Below are 15,707 nucleotides of genomic sequence, written 5' to 3' on the forward strand. Positions count from 1 at the left end.
TAAACCTTATTAATGGAGGATGCTGCCAATATGAGTAATAAGCTGGGACTTCTTGACATGCTGTGTATAACACTGGAAACAGAAAATATCCCCCAGGAAAGTTCCAAAGACACTCTTGGCTATTCATTCAGCTACACTGAATCACATCACTTGAGTTGAACATTTGCTGTCAGAAAGAGCTTAATTAAATAAACAAAACAAGAGACCAACCCCCAACATTTTTTTCAAAGCCATCTGCTTCGCTGACCTATTTCAAAGCATGCAAATTTACAAGTGAAATGCAATTTTCAGTCAGTTAGTGGCCTGTGAAATATAATTATTATGCTAATTTCAAATTCCAAATCATCAGCCCAGTTTATGGGTGCTCACTCAGCAAATAAGATGGTATAATTATAATGAAAATTAAAATGTCAATCCTAGGGTTTGACTAAGGCATTGAAAATGATGTCTTTTTTTTTATGGTGTGAGCAAAAAAAAAAGTTCAAAAGAACTCAACATGGGTGAATTTTTCCAGTAGAAATTGTTGTTTTCTGACTGTCTGAAGGCAATCCTGAATGAGGGAGCTGTGCCTCAATGGATGTATACAAGACTGAGTGAAGAGGCATGTGATCTCTATTGACTTGTGTGACCTTAGTCAAGTCACTTAATCATTCTGCTGTGCAATTCCATCTGTAAAATAGGGCTATTGATACTGACTCTGTTCTGTAAAGTACTGTGTGATCTACAATTGAATAACACTAAACATTCATAGATGTACAATATTTTGTTTTGCCAGCTTGTTAGTGGCACAGGGATGTCTTGGAGATGGGGAGCTGTTTAGAAAACATGGAAATATCCTCTTAGATATATTTTCCTTTCTTTGCAATAGAATTCTTACTGTGAAATTTCAAGCTATTTTTAGACTGTAGTGGATTCTCTCCTCTCAGCAAGATAGCACATCTATCATCTAACACCAGACAGTTATTTTTCTTCAGTAGCACCTTTGGGATTCAACTAACCTTAGAAAATGTGTTCTGATGGTGATAGCAGGTGACATACAGAGTCACATTTTCACTAAATTATACTGGTGCAACCTCATTGAAGTAACCGAGAATAGGATTTTGTCCATTAGGGTCTCTAATGCTGAGAGATGAATCAATAACATGACACTGTGATGTATCACAGGTGGGATTCTAGTGAACAAAATAAAGCCACGGCTCTCTTGGACATTTATCTGAAGGAACTCTGTTACTGACCTTCAACTTGTCATGCCACTTGTTAGGAAAGAGCTGTTGCTGCTGCCAGGGTTGTTGTGGCAGGATCTAACGTAATCAAATTAACAGTGATTTTGTACAGTGCCTCCAACTCTTGTGAGGGCATGCACACAATGGGTGTCACCATGCCTCTCAGAACAATTTCAATGTATGAGTACGCAATACTCTATAGACCCAATGAACCAGACAGAATATGTACAGTAGAAATTTCTAGTGCAAAGCACAAGAAGGAGTTTGGAAAGGAAAAGAACTGGGGAGCAAAAAAGAGTAAATTTTGCTTCTTAGAAGAGATTAGGCCTGCTCCAGCTCCATTGAATTTTGCTTTTCTCAGGACCATTGGAATGAATGGAAAGGGGATAACAGCATAATGAGGAACCATCTGATTGAGAATGAATCTGTTGCCCAGGCCTCAGAATCTCTAACCTTGCTTCAGAGCTTTGGTAGCTTGTGGTTTTGTGGCAAGGCAACGAGATCCATTTTGGGTCTCCCCCAGTTTGGGGGGGAGAGGGGGGACAGAGAGAGAGAGACAAACCGACCACAAGGGCTGATGGCTTGATAACTCAGCCAGTCTGACTGCAAGCTGAGGGCTCCTGCCAAATGTGATACTTCTAAAACTCTGAAATTCTTCTCCAGCCATTCTGAGAGCATTTGTCCCACTGACTATAAAGTTCTTTGCCTAGTGCCCTGCTGGTGATTGATATGAGACCACCATGGCATTGTCAGATAGCCACATGGTCTCCTCATCCTGGGAGACCATGTCCTTGAACTGCTGTAAAGGTAGTCCCCCAACTGCTCTGAGCTTGAGGAGATTGATATGCAGTCTCCTGTCCTGTCTGGAACACATCCCTGAGGCACAGTGGGTAGAAGAACATCTGTTAAGGAAGTGAGAAAGTTGAATGGTTCCTGTATGAGTGATCTGAGGAAGGGTAACAATAATACATAGCACTTATCTAGTGCTTTTCATCAGGAGATCTGAGTGCTTTACAAAGGAGGCCAATATCATGGGGAAAACGTCTTCCTGTGACTGGGAGGAAGGAGTCTTTTCCATCATAGAGGTCTTGCAGTGTTTGGTCTGGTGAAACTCCAAAAAGACATTTCCATTTAAAGGGATTGGCAGTGAGACCATTTGCATCATAAAATGCTACTCAGCTTCAGGTGGCAGAATCAAGCCCTTTACAATCATGTCCTGTTTAAAAATTAAAAAATCGGCAGGGAAGCTTGGTGACAAGTGCAGCACCTGGAACTACTTTAAACTTTAAAAAAAAAATACTGATTAGGTTTCAAGTTGTCACTTTAAGAAATGTCTCAAAGACTTGTAACTAGGCTTGGCACAAAATTTGTACACTGGGTTACAAAATTGATGCCTCTCACCCCAAAGGGAGGCTGTGAGGTTAGGAGTGTCTTGAGGGTAGCGTGGTGGGGATATCTAGACTCAGTGCATTCTGCCATAATGTTGCAACTCCTGTCTAAGGAGGAGACTTTAACATTAGCCTTTAGAATGCTGTAGCATTCTAGACAAAGTAAATACTGTAGGAAGCATTGAACTAGGAAAAACACAAACAGCAAAAACTAGCTGTAGCCAGTCTCAAAAGTCTACCTCCCCATGGAAGAGAAGCTGAGAGAGAGCTGCTGGCCTCTCAGTCACACATGCATTTGAGCTTATTTGTGTAACTACTCAAGGGGTTTAATTCTCTGTTACACTAAGGTCCTCTTAGCCCACTCTGGCAGCATAACGGGGCCTTAGAAACATGGAGATCCCCCCCGCCCGATAACATCCCATCCACAAGGGGCTTCCCAGGCCAGCATAGAGCTGGTGTATCTATACAGAACTCATAACTGAGTGTAAGGGCTCCAGGCTGATGGCTAACTCTAAACTAGCCCTGCTCCCAACCCTCAGCACAGGGGGCAGGCAAGATACAGCTATTCTCTGCTTCCTAGGCAAAGGTGAAAGTAAGCTGGCCCGGTCCAGTCCGGCATACTGGCAAGAGCCAGTGCACTGTGCCGGACTGGACCGGCTTCTCCGGCAGCGCTTTAAAAGGCCCGGTGCTCTGTCCCCTGCACCGCCTGAGCCCTGCCGCCTCGGGGTAGTGGCAGCAGGGCTCCCATGGTGATTTAAAGGGCCTGGAGCTTCATGGCAGTCGGAGCCCCGGGCCCTTTAATTCACTCCTGAGCCCCAGGGCTCCCAGCCGCCTCTGCGGCCGGAGCCCCAGGGCATTTAAATCTTGAAAGGCCCCACCTCTTCTGGTTGAGGCCACGCTCCTGCTCAGGACTCTGGCATACCAGTAAGTCCTTTAAAGTTACTTTCACCCCTGTTCCTAGGACTCCCTCAAAGGTGCCCAACCTCCGGGCCATAAACAGCCCACTAGAGCATTTCTTAAGGCCACAGCCTGCTTCAACACAACATACCCACGGACGATTCATTAGCGTTGTGTCATCATGTTTACATCATTTTAATTTACACAAGTGTGTAAATAGACAACACTGTACATAGGTTGTTTCTGTCTAAATACATACAAAACAAGGTAAACTTAAAAATACAAGTGACTTTAAATTTATTAAAATGTGTAGAATCTGTTTGGCCCACACAAGGGTGTGCTTAGGTTTATGTGGCCCTCCTGTGTAATGAGGTTGGGCACTACAGAGGATCATGGAAAGCAGAGCATAAGCAGGGAACAGTCCTGGGGCTGCTGTAGCTTACTCTGGTGACTAGGGAGGCTGTTGCATCACCCCAAAATACAGGGAGTAAAAAGGTGACTTAAAAGCACTTTAAACACTCTCTCTATCTCTTAGTCCATCCTTGCACTTGGAGAAATGGTAATCAGCCCATGCAAGGTAAGGATGGAGGAAACCAGATCCTAAATGTCTGTCTTTCTGCCTGTCGCCATGTGTAAAACCCACATAAACAAAAGGGAATGACTCACTAACAGTTGATTGTTCAGGGGGAACCATGACAATGACTATTCACCAAGTGCTGTCATGTGCAAAAAAAAGTAAACAAAAAAGTAGTTAAAATATTAGTTTCCATAATCTTTCAATGATAGTGGGTATTACAAAGTGACAAAAATGTTTAGGCAGAACTGACCATCTTTGTGTTCTGTTTGTACAGCACCTAGCATAGTGGTGTTCAGAGCCATGACTATGACTTCTAGGCATTATGGTTATGTTACTGCTACTGTTATCTAAATTAAAGGTGTTCCCTTAAATCTTGTGTATTTTGTAGCTGTCATATATAGCATCAGTCATCTGAGTATCTTCAGAATAATTCATTATGTTTCACAACACTTCTGTGAGACAGGAAAGTATTGTTCCCATTTTACAGATGGGTAAACTGAGGCACAAAGAGGTCACCCAGAGTCACAGAGCAAAATTAGTGGTGGAGTCAGGAATAGAATTGAGGACTTCAAAGAGTGCCAGTGCCCTGCTCAAGCTACTAGACATCACTGCCTCCTCGTGTCATCCCCCAAAGATATTTACACTGTGACTTTTATGTCTGTGCGCTGGTTAATTTTCTTCTTCTACAGCAACTATTTCCCTGTTTTCTTTCTTTTTTCACCCTTTCTTTCCCGCCTCAAAAATTTATTTCAATTTTCCCCAAATTTAATGCTTAAGTAAATTTTACACATTTATTTTTCTTTAATCCCTACCTCACCCACCTGAGTACCTGGAAGAGATTTCCCAGCCCTTCCATGGACACCTAATCAATCTGAGTCACCAGTGAAGTGACAGAGTAGCTAGTCAGGGGCGGCAGCTTATATAGGTTCGAGGTGCTCAAGCACCAGGAATATTCAAGGCTGGGGGCTGTGCTCCACCAATATTTGGAGCTGGGTTTCTCCCCTGCCCCCGCTTCGGAGCTTCCCTGCCTGAAAGAAAACCACCAGTGTCTCTCTCCTTTGTTTGTGCTGCTTTTGCCTAAGGCTATAGAGATCAGTGGCAGGCAGCCTCTTGGAGCACCGGGGGAGGGGAAGAGGGGGAAGGAGGCACACACGTGCTTGGGAGCTCTCCCCCCACCCTCACCCCCCGGCACCCAGAGGCAGCAGCAGGGCTGGGGAGGCCACTCATGATGGCAACCCCCTGCCCCGGTACCCATCATAGGGGAGGCGAGTGAGCCTTCTGGACCTGAGAGAGTCCTTAGGAGCATGTGCAGTGACTGTGGTGCAGAGTGAGTGTGCTGCGGGGGGGGGGGGTGTCCCTCCCGCACGCCCCCCGGAGCTTGCTTCTGCCAGTAAGGAGGTGGGAGAGTCCTCTCTGGCCCTAGCCCTAGGGCAGCCTGTCTGCATCCCAAGTTCCTTATCCCCAGCCCTGCCCCACCCCAGAGCCTGCGCCCCCAGCACCCCAACCCTGAGCACCTTGCTGCACTGTGAACCCCTCATCCCCAGCCCCATCCTAGAGCCCTCACTTGAGGGGAAAAACGTGCAACTTGAATTTGGTGGTCAGTTTGGAGTATCGTTGTGTTTAGCACAACATTTGATTATTTTACACCCTTTAAAGTATACAGGTGTTACAAAGTGGGAATGTTCTTAATGTTTTCTCTGACTACTGTGTGGGTGCCTCAGTTTCCCCTATGCATTTCTCAAGGATCTAGATGGTGGGATAAGGGTGTGTGATTGTTGTAGAGCCCTAGAGTGCCAGTGTGATGCTGTCTGCACAGAGAATGGCTGAAACCCTGTCTCCGGGCAACTGATGGCCTGGGCCGCTCTCCTGCAAGGTGCCAACTGAAGGTGTTGGAGAACAAAGAGATCAGGTGGCCTCCTAATGCCTAGAAAAGAGACAAAGGCCAGAGGAGAGAGTGTCAGTGCCTCTGTGGACTTCCAGGAAGCGCATGGTGTGGAATAGGATGCTGGGATGCTTTGGAACTACTCCATACAAAGCCAGTCAGGACTCTGGGGGAGCCTTCTGTCTCTGAGCATACTGTCTCCAGGGCAAGAAGCTTACACCTTCCTGGATCTGACCTCGGAGCATTCAGCATGCCTTTCCACACTGTGCGCTTTCCGCAGCGAGTGTTCCCAGGCAGGTCCTGGGGCAACCAGAGGTCCCTACACCCCAACTTTGCAGTCAGACGTGACTCTCAGCCAGCCGGTAAAACAGAAGGTTTATTAGATGACAGGATCACAGTCTAAAACAAAGCTTGTAGGTACAGAAAACAGGACCCCTCAGTCAGGTCCATCTTGGAGGGTGGGGAGCCTAGACCCAAGTTCTGGGCCTCTCCCCATTTCCCCAGCCAGCTGCAAACTGACACTCCCTCCTCTAGCCTTTGTGTCTTTTCTGGATCTCTTCTGATCTATTTGTCCCCAGCACCTTCAGTTGGCACCTTGCAGGAGAAACTGAGGCACCCACACAGTATTCAGAGAAAACATTAAGAACATTCCCACTTTGTCACAACGAGTGCAACAAAATATAATACTGTATATTGAAGCAGGCAAGTGCTGCTTCTGACTTTCCACTTTTAAATGACCCTTGTAATCTTGTGGTGCCGACATATTGTAGCTTCATTTTATATTGGCTTTCAGGGTGAGAGTGGGGGATGGAGATGGGGGCGGGCACCACCATTTTGGGTACCACCAAAAATTATACAAACCTGCCGCCTATGTAGCTAGTAGCAGCTTCAGACTGTCAGTAGGGAAGATTACTTTGCTTCTCTCCAGACAGAGCAAACTCTAGTGTATTCCAAATGCAGGAGCTGGCTCTTTTATAAATTGCTTGGGAGGAGAGAAGAGAGATCTTGGTAGCTCCAGGTGCAATGGGAGGAGCCAACTTCACTGCCCCCCCCCCCCACACTTATTGGTATTTGTGATTCCCCCTTTTTAAAAACTTGCTTTCTTCAAAGGCGGGTAAGAGGCCAGTGTGTTCTACTAGTTAAAGGAACTCAGCGCTTCTGTATTCTGGACCTGGTTCAGCAATGTACTTGAGCATGTGTCTTACATTAAGCACGAGTGGTTCCATTGACTTCAGTAGAACTATTGTCACACTTAAAGTTAAGCATGTGTCTAGATACTGTTATGGGTTAAACCTTGTTGAAACTGGAGGATGTAACAGCTGCCCTTCATTTGGGATACATATAAGAAACAATTAAGCTCCTTTATGGAACCAGCAGCTGAAACAATAGCAGCTGCCATCCAGAACACAGGCACATGTCACTGCTCAATACACAGACACATGTGAGTAGAGGGGTTTCTCTGGCTATTGTTTTGTGAAAGTTTGCTTCTGTGAAAGAGAGGCAGAGAGACCAGAAAAGCTGAGAGAAAAAGAAGCACCAGACACAGCCCGAACAAATACTGTGAGTGTGGCCCTGTGAAAAGGCTAGAAAGGGAACTTTTTAGGCCAAGTGGTGAGCTGTGAGCAAAGAGGCTGTCTCCTGCTGTTTGATTCCTGCTGCATCTAAGGAAACTGGACTTTGTAAATAATTTGGATGGCATTAAAGAATGTACAAAGATGCCTGACTCCATCAGTTTCACCTTCCTAAGCAAAACAACCTTCAGGGCCCTGAATTTGGATAACCGCTCTGGTCAAAAGGGGTAACAGGGCCTGGATGAATCGAGGCCTCTGCTTCAGCTCTTCCACTAATATACCGGGTGTCCTCAGTCAAGTTGGTTAACCTTTCTGTGCAATAATTCTAACCCACCCCGAGGCTTGTTGTGAACTTTTATTAACCACTTTTTATAGAGCTTTTTACAGTCCTCAGATGAAAAGTGATCTATAGTACACACACAAACTACTTTAAATGAACATTATTAAGGTTGCAAAGGTAAGCACTCAAAAGTTGGGAAATGCAACTTGCTTGTGCATGTGCATTACGACATTGTAACTATTATAGAGTGAGCTGAACTTTAGACCCTTTGCAGTCTGCTCTCAAGTGCCAAGCTTTGCTTCCTTCAACTCTCTCACGGTAGAACTCTGTAATTCAGATGCTATTAGACTGACTCTCTGGGCTACAGCCCCCTTGTTTCCCAACTATGTTAACTCAACAGGCCCAACTCATTTGCAGCCTGTAAAAAACTTCCTTCCAAGAGCCTGTGACCATCTGCTGATTGAAGTGACTCAAAACAGCTTCTTTGGAATAAATTTGTCTATTCACCCAAACGTAAATAGCAATCAGAGAAAAGGTCAACAACAAAACAACAAAAGTCTACAAGCCTGTGCCTTACCTAAAGCTTATCATTTCCCCTCAAATCGTGTGCAAGCCTAGCTACTTCACACCCATCCAACAGAGCTGTGTCAAAGACTCTGTACTCGTTGCAAACGGCTCCAGATGACTGAACTGCCCTCCCCCGAAAAGTGAGAATTTTTAAACTATTTAGTGTCCATTTGACCTCAGGCCCTCAGCCTTGTCAAACCAGCAATGTATCTTTGGCTAGTGCCTGGCAATAATATCCTGGAAATTAATGGCCCAGATATGGGTCTCTGACCAGCCTTGAAGTTGTTTAGCCAGAAGTATCTTATCTGTGGTGATTTTCATTTCCTGTTTGCTCTTCCTAACAGCCCCTTTTGATTCAACTCCAGGTGGTTAGACAGACTAATATCAAACAAGTAAACTGGGGTACACACAATATGAACAAAAAAATAATATAGGTATCTCCCACATTTGCCACAGATACTCTTTTTAATGACGTGATCACATACTTTATATTCCATAGGACCCCTGGCTCACTCAGTGCACAAGGTGGATGGTATTTAATTAGTGAGCACCTGTTCATTATTTTATTTTATCCTCATTGTTCAGTGTGTACCCCCAGGCCTTATTTTCTGCACACTATTCAAAACCTGCTAGGGAGAGAATTATTAATTTCCTCCTGGGTTTTACTATCACTATAGTACTTGAGTGCTTCCCAAACTTTAATTTATCTTCAGAAAACTTCTGAGGTGAGGGGGTGATTTATTCCTGTTTTACAGTTGGGGAGCTGAGGCACAGAAAGTTTAAGGTCAAAAGTATTCACTAATTTTGGGTGCCTAGTCTGGGAGACACATTGTTTAACGAGTACTCCACATTATAAAGCACATTATTTGTTCAAAGCACAGCTCCCATTGACTGCTGTTGCAGCTGTGAATGCTCAGCACTTCTGCAAAACAGGCTCAGCCTAGAGTCCAAGTTAGGCACATAGAAAATGAGGACAGCATAACTAGTGACCACCTGTGAAAAGGTTGGTGTAAGTGATTTGACTAGCATCACAGAGGATATCTATGGCAGAGTCAGGGATAGCAACCAATTCTGCAAGGCAGCATTAAACTGCCTTAACCATGAGAGCATCCTTTCTCTTCTTACAATCCCCTGCACTTTCCAACTTCTGCAACAAATAAAGCAGGGATTTACAGACAACAGCCTCCATTCTGCATTAATCTGATTAATCCCCAGAGCAGGTCCATCCTGTGCATTGAACGAGATGGGTCCTGTGGGAAAAATTCGATGTAACTATGTAATTAAAAGCTATCATAATGCATTTGCACAAGGGTGCTGAATTAGGATTGCTGAGACAAACTTGCTTCTGGTATTTCCTAATTTTTGAGTGCTTAATTTTGCAACCTTAATAATGTGTGTTTGATTTCACAGAGTTTTTAAAAAAGCAATCTGAAAAAAATGAATTCCATCATGTGACATCACATTGAAAGCCACATGGAACCTTTGGAGCCACCATCTGGACCTCCACCACTTGAGCTGACAGAGTAATTGATAGCAGCAACAGGTAGTCATGTCTCTGTGGACCAGCATTAGGGAGAGATGGGTCACTTTGCTAGTGGGTTTCACAGCAGAGAAATGGGGAGTGTCAGGAGTCTTGCGTTCCATTCCAGGCTCTGTATGGGAGTGTGATCTAATGGGAAGATACTCCTCTGCGGGTTTCCTCCTAGCTTGACACCTACTCCCCCTATTCCCTCTAATGTGTCCTTCCCCTACTACTGTCTCCTCCCCTCTCTGCTCCATCTCTTTCTCCTTGCCTACTCAATTACAGTCTCTATTCCTTGGGCTTCTCATCCCAGTCCCATTTTCCTTGCCCAGCCAGTGCTACTCTTCTTCCTCCAGGTGTGCTGTACAAGTCCTAATCTTCCCCATGATTTCCAGTTTCTCCTCCCCACACCTAATCTCAGTCTTCTTGCACACCCAGAGTTTCCCCCCTCCTGACTCCTTGTCTGATCTGCCTCTGTCCCACACCACTGGCTCCCAGTCCCAATTCCCCTCCCTGGGCTCCTCATCCACTTTCAGTCTTCTCTTTTCTTGCTGCTCCTTGTGCCAGGCTCTCTTCCCAGTCTGTCACTCTGTGGGGATGGTGCATGCACAATACAGTCATACATAGGATCCATGAGGAGCTGGAGCATGCTCAGTGAGGATGGACTCATCAGAGATTTTAGCTGAGAAGCTCTAGCAAGTCTCTACCGAGCATACATGATCTGCACTTTTTCAGAGGCTTATAACTTGGCCCCATTTGGACATATTTTCACAGGGATGGCAAAAGGCCCATCCGTGACACAAAAACCAACTCCTTGCTAAATTTCAAGTCCCTGCTCCAAGGCATATGGACCCTAGAACATCTCAAAGAAAAGATCTCAAGTATTTTTTTAACATGGGCAAAACAGTGTTTTTGTCCCTAGCCTTGTTCTCAGAAGTGGCTGAATCATTTTGGCTGAAATTTCCCAGAACACCCAGCATGGTATATTTCAACCCAAATGGTTAAAGCTGGCAAAGACATAATCAACTGAAAACAGGGTCTTATAATGGGAAGTGTCAGGCAACTTTAATAGGCAGTGGTCCCAGCTCTGCCTATAAGTGAAAAACTGCATTCCTTTCGCAGCAGTTCTCAAACTGTGGGTTGGGACCCCAAAGTGGGTCGCTATCTCATTTTAATGGGGTCATCAGGCCTGGCTTAGATTTGCTGGGGCCCAGGGCTGACGTTACAGGCTGCCTGCTTGGGACTGAAGCCCTTGGTCTTTGGCTTTGGCCCCTCCACTCAGGGTGGCGGGGCCACGCAGGCTCAGGCTTCGGGTGCCTCTCCTAGGGTCACACAGTGCAATGAAGTTTCAGAATCCCTTTAATATATAAAATCTTCCATGATCCCAAATCTTCCCTTCTGTAAGAAGTTCTTTTCTTTTATTTATTCTGTGAGTTAGTAAAGCACTATCATCCATTTTGCTGTCACATTGGTTCACAGGGCAAACAAAAAACATATGCAAACAAAAATGAGGGAGTCAGTGTGTAACGTTCCACAGTATATCTGACTGGAAACTACGCCAAAAGCCAGACATATGCAAGTAGTTAAATTGTGGTTTGCATTTCCGCTTAGTCCAGGGCTTCAATTTTCTCAAAGACAAACATTCCCAAACAGACCATCTGTTGTTGAAGAGAACACTTTGAGGAGGAGCAGATTCTTTCCATCTCTCTTATTTCTTGGTACCCATTCCATTTTCTGTGTAGGCCTCTTCTGTAAGTAACGAATGGCTTTGCATTTATTTGGTGCAGTTGCTAAAATGCTTTATATATAATATAAACTTCCTTATACATGGAATGTGACTTGGGATGGAAACCAGCATGTTAAAAATTGAAAAGCTCTTAGATTGAATATATGAAATGTCTATTTACTGATTATGAGCAGTTTGCTTTTAAAAGGAAAGAGACATATGAATAATCACTAAAATGCTAATGTCAGAACAAATGTACATATTAGAAAAGTGAGGCCAAATATTAATGATGATATAGTCAATATTCATACAGGGTTAAACCTGGTGGCTTTAAACCACTGCCCCATTGCTCTGGGAGGCATTGTGCTTGAGGCCACTGCTGCTACACCTTTGGAAAGGAAACAGCATGTACTTGTCTCGGCGTGGGGTCTGTTCCATGGGCTGGTATGGAAGGATGGGCCCTCTCCTAGTTTGCAAAACTAGCGTTACTGTGGCTGCTACTGTGCTACTGTGGCAGCAGTCTCTATGGTGCTGATTGTCAAAGGAGCTGAGCACTCCCAGCCCCCAAAGTGACTTTACATGGGGCTGCAGGGGCCCAGCACTTCTGAAAACCAGGGTCTATAGGCAGGAACTTGAACAAGGGCTGCATTGACTTCTGCTAGGATGTCAAGCAAATTCAAAATATGGGACAATGCTGCAAAAAGCTTCTGTCTTCATGTCCTCTACTCTTTCCCAGCTTTAGAGCCCAGGCCCTCTGCTATGCCTGCAAAGCTGCTTCCATGTGGTCAGAGGGGAGTATGCCATGGAGGCAGTGCTCCCGGCTGCCTGCCCCACATTTGCTGCTTTGTACTCCCCTCCACTCAGGTGAGGAGCATATGGAGCTGCAACCAGAGCACATTCCATACTCCCAATTCTAACAAAAATGTGCCTAAAGAAAAAGAGCTTGAGTGCTATGAATTCCAGTAGACTAGGATCACTCAAGCTTTGCCCAGCTGAGGGCCACATTAGCAACTGGCTCAGAGCGCAAGGGCTACAGTGCCTCATTTTCATAAAATGGAGCATTTTACCTCTGTACTCAATTTGAATATCGATGTGCTGCCTGCGGAGCCTGGCTGCTCAGATCAAGATGGAAGCATTGCATGCTGGGACTTTATAACACTGCAGCCCACAGAGACTTAATCATATTTTATTTGGCTACTGTTGTTGGTTGTTACATGCTTACACTGGAATTGTGCCATTGGGGCCTATTATACTAGGTCTATACCAACATATACAAAGATGTGTCTGGGCCTGATCCCTATATATTCACACAAAGGCCTCTTTACACCACTCTGAGTATAACAGGGCCTCAGAATGGATATTAATATAACAGCCACTTTAAAGCCCTTTTCCATGGCTGGAGCCAAGGCCAGCTCCAGGGTTTTGGTCGCCCCAAGCAGCGCAAAAAAAGTGGGGGAGGAGGGCTGCGATTGCGATCTGCGGCATTACTGCTGCCGCTACAGTCTTTGACGACAATTTGGTGGCTGGTCCTTTGCTCTGAGAGGGACTGAGGGACCCGCCGCCGAATTGCTGCCAAAGAGCCGGAGGTGCCACCCCTCTCCGTTGGCCAACCCAAGCACCTGCTTGCTGGGCTGGTGCCTGGAGCCGGCCCTGTCAGGGGCAGTGTAAAGGAACTTCAGTGTAAATAAGAATCAAGGCTGTTTGTATAAAATATCAGAACCCCTTTGGGCCACATTTTTCTCTACTTCTACAGTAGAACATAGGGCTCAAAAGCAGCTGAACTTATTGTCCCTTCCCTAACTAATATCCACGTAAAGGTTTAAGACTCCTGTGTTCTAGCCCTTCAAGCAAGATTCTTGAAGGAAATGCTTTTGTTTCAAAGAAACAAGTAAATGCAAGCAAATAAACAAAGCCAGTTCACCCATTCTGAGTGCTCTTTTCAAACTTGAAAGAGCAGATTCTCTTGGGAGACCACAACCTTTTTCAGGGGATACAGAAGGAAGCCCTGGGGAAATGAAAAAAAACACATTACCTCATTCTTCTTCAGTGCACACACAGCATGAGCAGAGTTAGGGTTGCCAGGCATCCGGTTTTTGACCAGAATGCCTGGTCAAAAAGGGACCCTGGTGACTCCGGTCCGCACCGTCGACCGGGCCATTACAAGTCCAGTCGGCAGTGCATCAGGGGCCCAGAGCTATGGTAGGCTAAGGAAGCTGCCACAAGATCCTTGCAGCCTCTAGGCGCATGGGTGGCCAGGGAGGCTCCAGGCGCTGCCTCCGCATGACTACTTGCTCCACAGCTCCTATTGGCCAGGAACTGCAACCAATTAGAGCTGCAAGAGTGGCGCCTGCGGACACGAGGGCAGCGCGCGGAGCCTCCCTGTTTGCCCATGTGTCTAGGGGCTGTAGGGACCTGACAGCTGCTTCCTGAAAGCCGTGGTAAGCTCTGCTGGGACCCCACACCCCAAAAACCCTCCCACACCCCAACCCCCAGCCCAGAGTCCTCTGCCACACCCAAACTCCCTCTTGGAGGCCGCACCCCATCACCACCCCTGCCCCAGCCCTGAGTCCCCTCCAGGACCCCAAACCCCTCAGCCCTGGCCCCACCCAGAGCCCACATCTCCAATAGAGCCTGCACCCCCTACCACACTCCAAACCCCTTGACCCCAGCCCCACCCCAGAGCCTGCACCCCCAGCCGGAGTCCCCAACCCCCTGCCCCAGCCCTGAGCCCGTCATTTCTGGCCCATCTGGAGCCTGCACCTAAAGTCCAGACCCTATACCTCCTTGGCACTCCAACACCTTGCCCCATTCTGGAGCCCTCTCCCGCACCCCAAATCCCTCCTCCCCATCCCCACCCCAGAGTCTGCATCCCCAGGCAGAGTCCTGAAACAGTGCCTGGTCATCAGCAGGGAGATTGTCCTTGAACTCTGGGCATGTCCTTGAAGCCTTGCCCTTGAAGCCTGTAATAGGTGTTAAAATCATATTTGGCTTGCAGAGCCGGAGTGTTCGCAATGTGGAACTGTAGTCCAGCCAATGAGAAGACCTTCCTGCCCAGGAGGCCTAGTTCTCTTGGAAGCCTTGTCAGGTAGGGTGGACTTTTGTGGCTGCTGTTGAGCCTGTTCTGCAAACTCCTAAATGACCAGGGAGTTGGGTGTGTAAATAAAAAATCGGCTTTTTCGCCAGCGTGAAGTAGCGTCTCTCAGCCCTCTTTGGTGTGGATGCTAATGAGGCTGGCATGTATCACGCTGTTCAGGCAGGTTCCAGGATGGCATTGTTTGTCAGAAGAGCCACTCTGGAAGGTCTCTGTGGATGGAGAATGTCCAGGAGATGATGATGTGGATCCTGCACTTCTGCCAAGGGAATCTGTAGATACTGATGATGATGATCAGGGGAAAAGAGTGGGAGGCAGAATGATTGCTTCATCTGGTAATGAGGAGGCTCCAGTTGGGACCAGTGGTGCCGGTGATACTGACTTGATGTCTTCCTCTTCCTATACCAACAGTGGAGGAGGGTGCACAGGGGGAAGTACAGCAGGACTCTTGCAATGGCTCCAGACATCTCTGGCATGGGTCCCACAGGCTTCAGTAGGGCCAGAAAGAGGGTTCCACTGGTCAGGGAAGGTCCCAGGAGAAGCAGTACCAGGTTTCCCTAGGTGGGTCATAGGAAGGAAGGTAAGGGTGCCTGGGCCATGTGTCTGGGCTCCTACACTGCCACATCCAAGGACTCTTCAGAGTCGGAAGACAGTTCTCTCAGAAGCAGTGAGACCATCGGTACTGGAGGGCTGTCGAGTGGTGCAGGGAAGAGGGGGGCCTCTCCTGCATCAGGCATAGAGATTCATCTTTGCATATGGGGACATCACAGAGAAGAGTCAGGCCCGAGAGGAGTGGAGATTGCCGATATGGCAGAATGACCTCCTTCATGATAAGGAACATTTCCATGTGGCCAGGGATCTTTTGGGTCCCAACAGATACTCCAGAAGGCCTGGGCAATTTAAAGGAAGACACTGAAATGTGGTTTCTGTGATTAAAAAAAGTGTCCTTCTTTTCCAACAGAAGATGACGTATTCTGGGTAGC

Source organism: Gopherus evgoodei, chromosome 2 (genome assembly GCF_007399415.2).
Source record: "Gopherus evgoodei ecotype Sinaloan lineage chromosome 2, rGopEvg1_v1.p, whole genome shotgun sequence".
NCBI lineage: Eukaryota > Metazoa > Chordata > Testudines > Testudinidae > Gopherus > Gopherus evgoodei.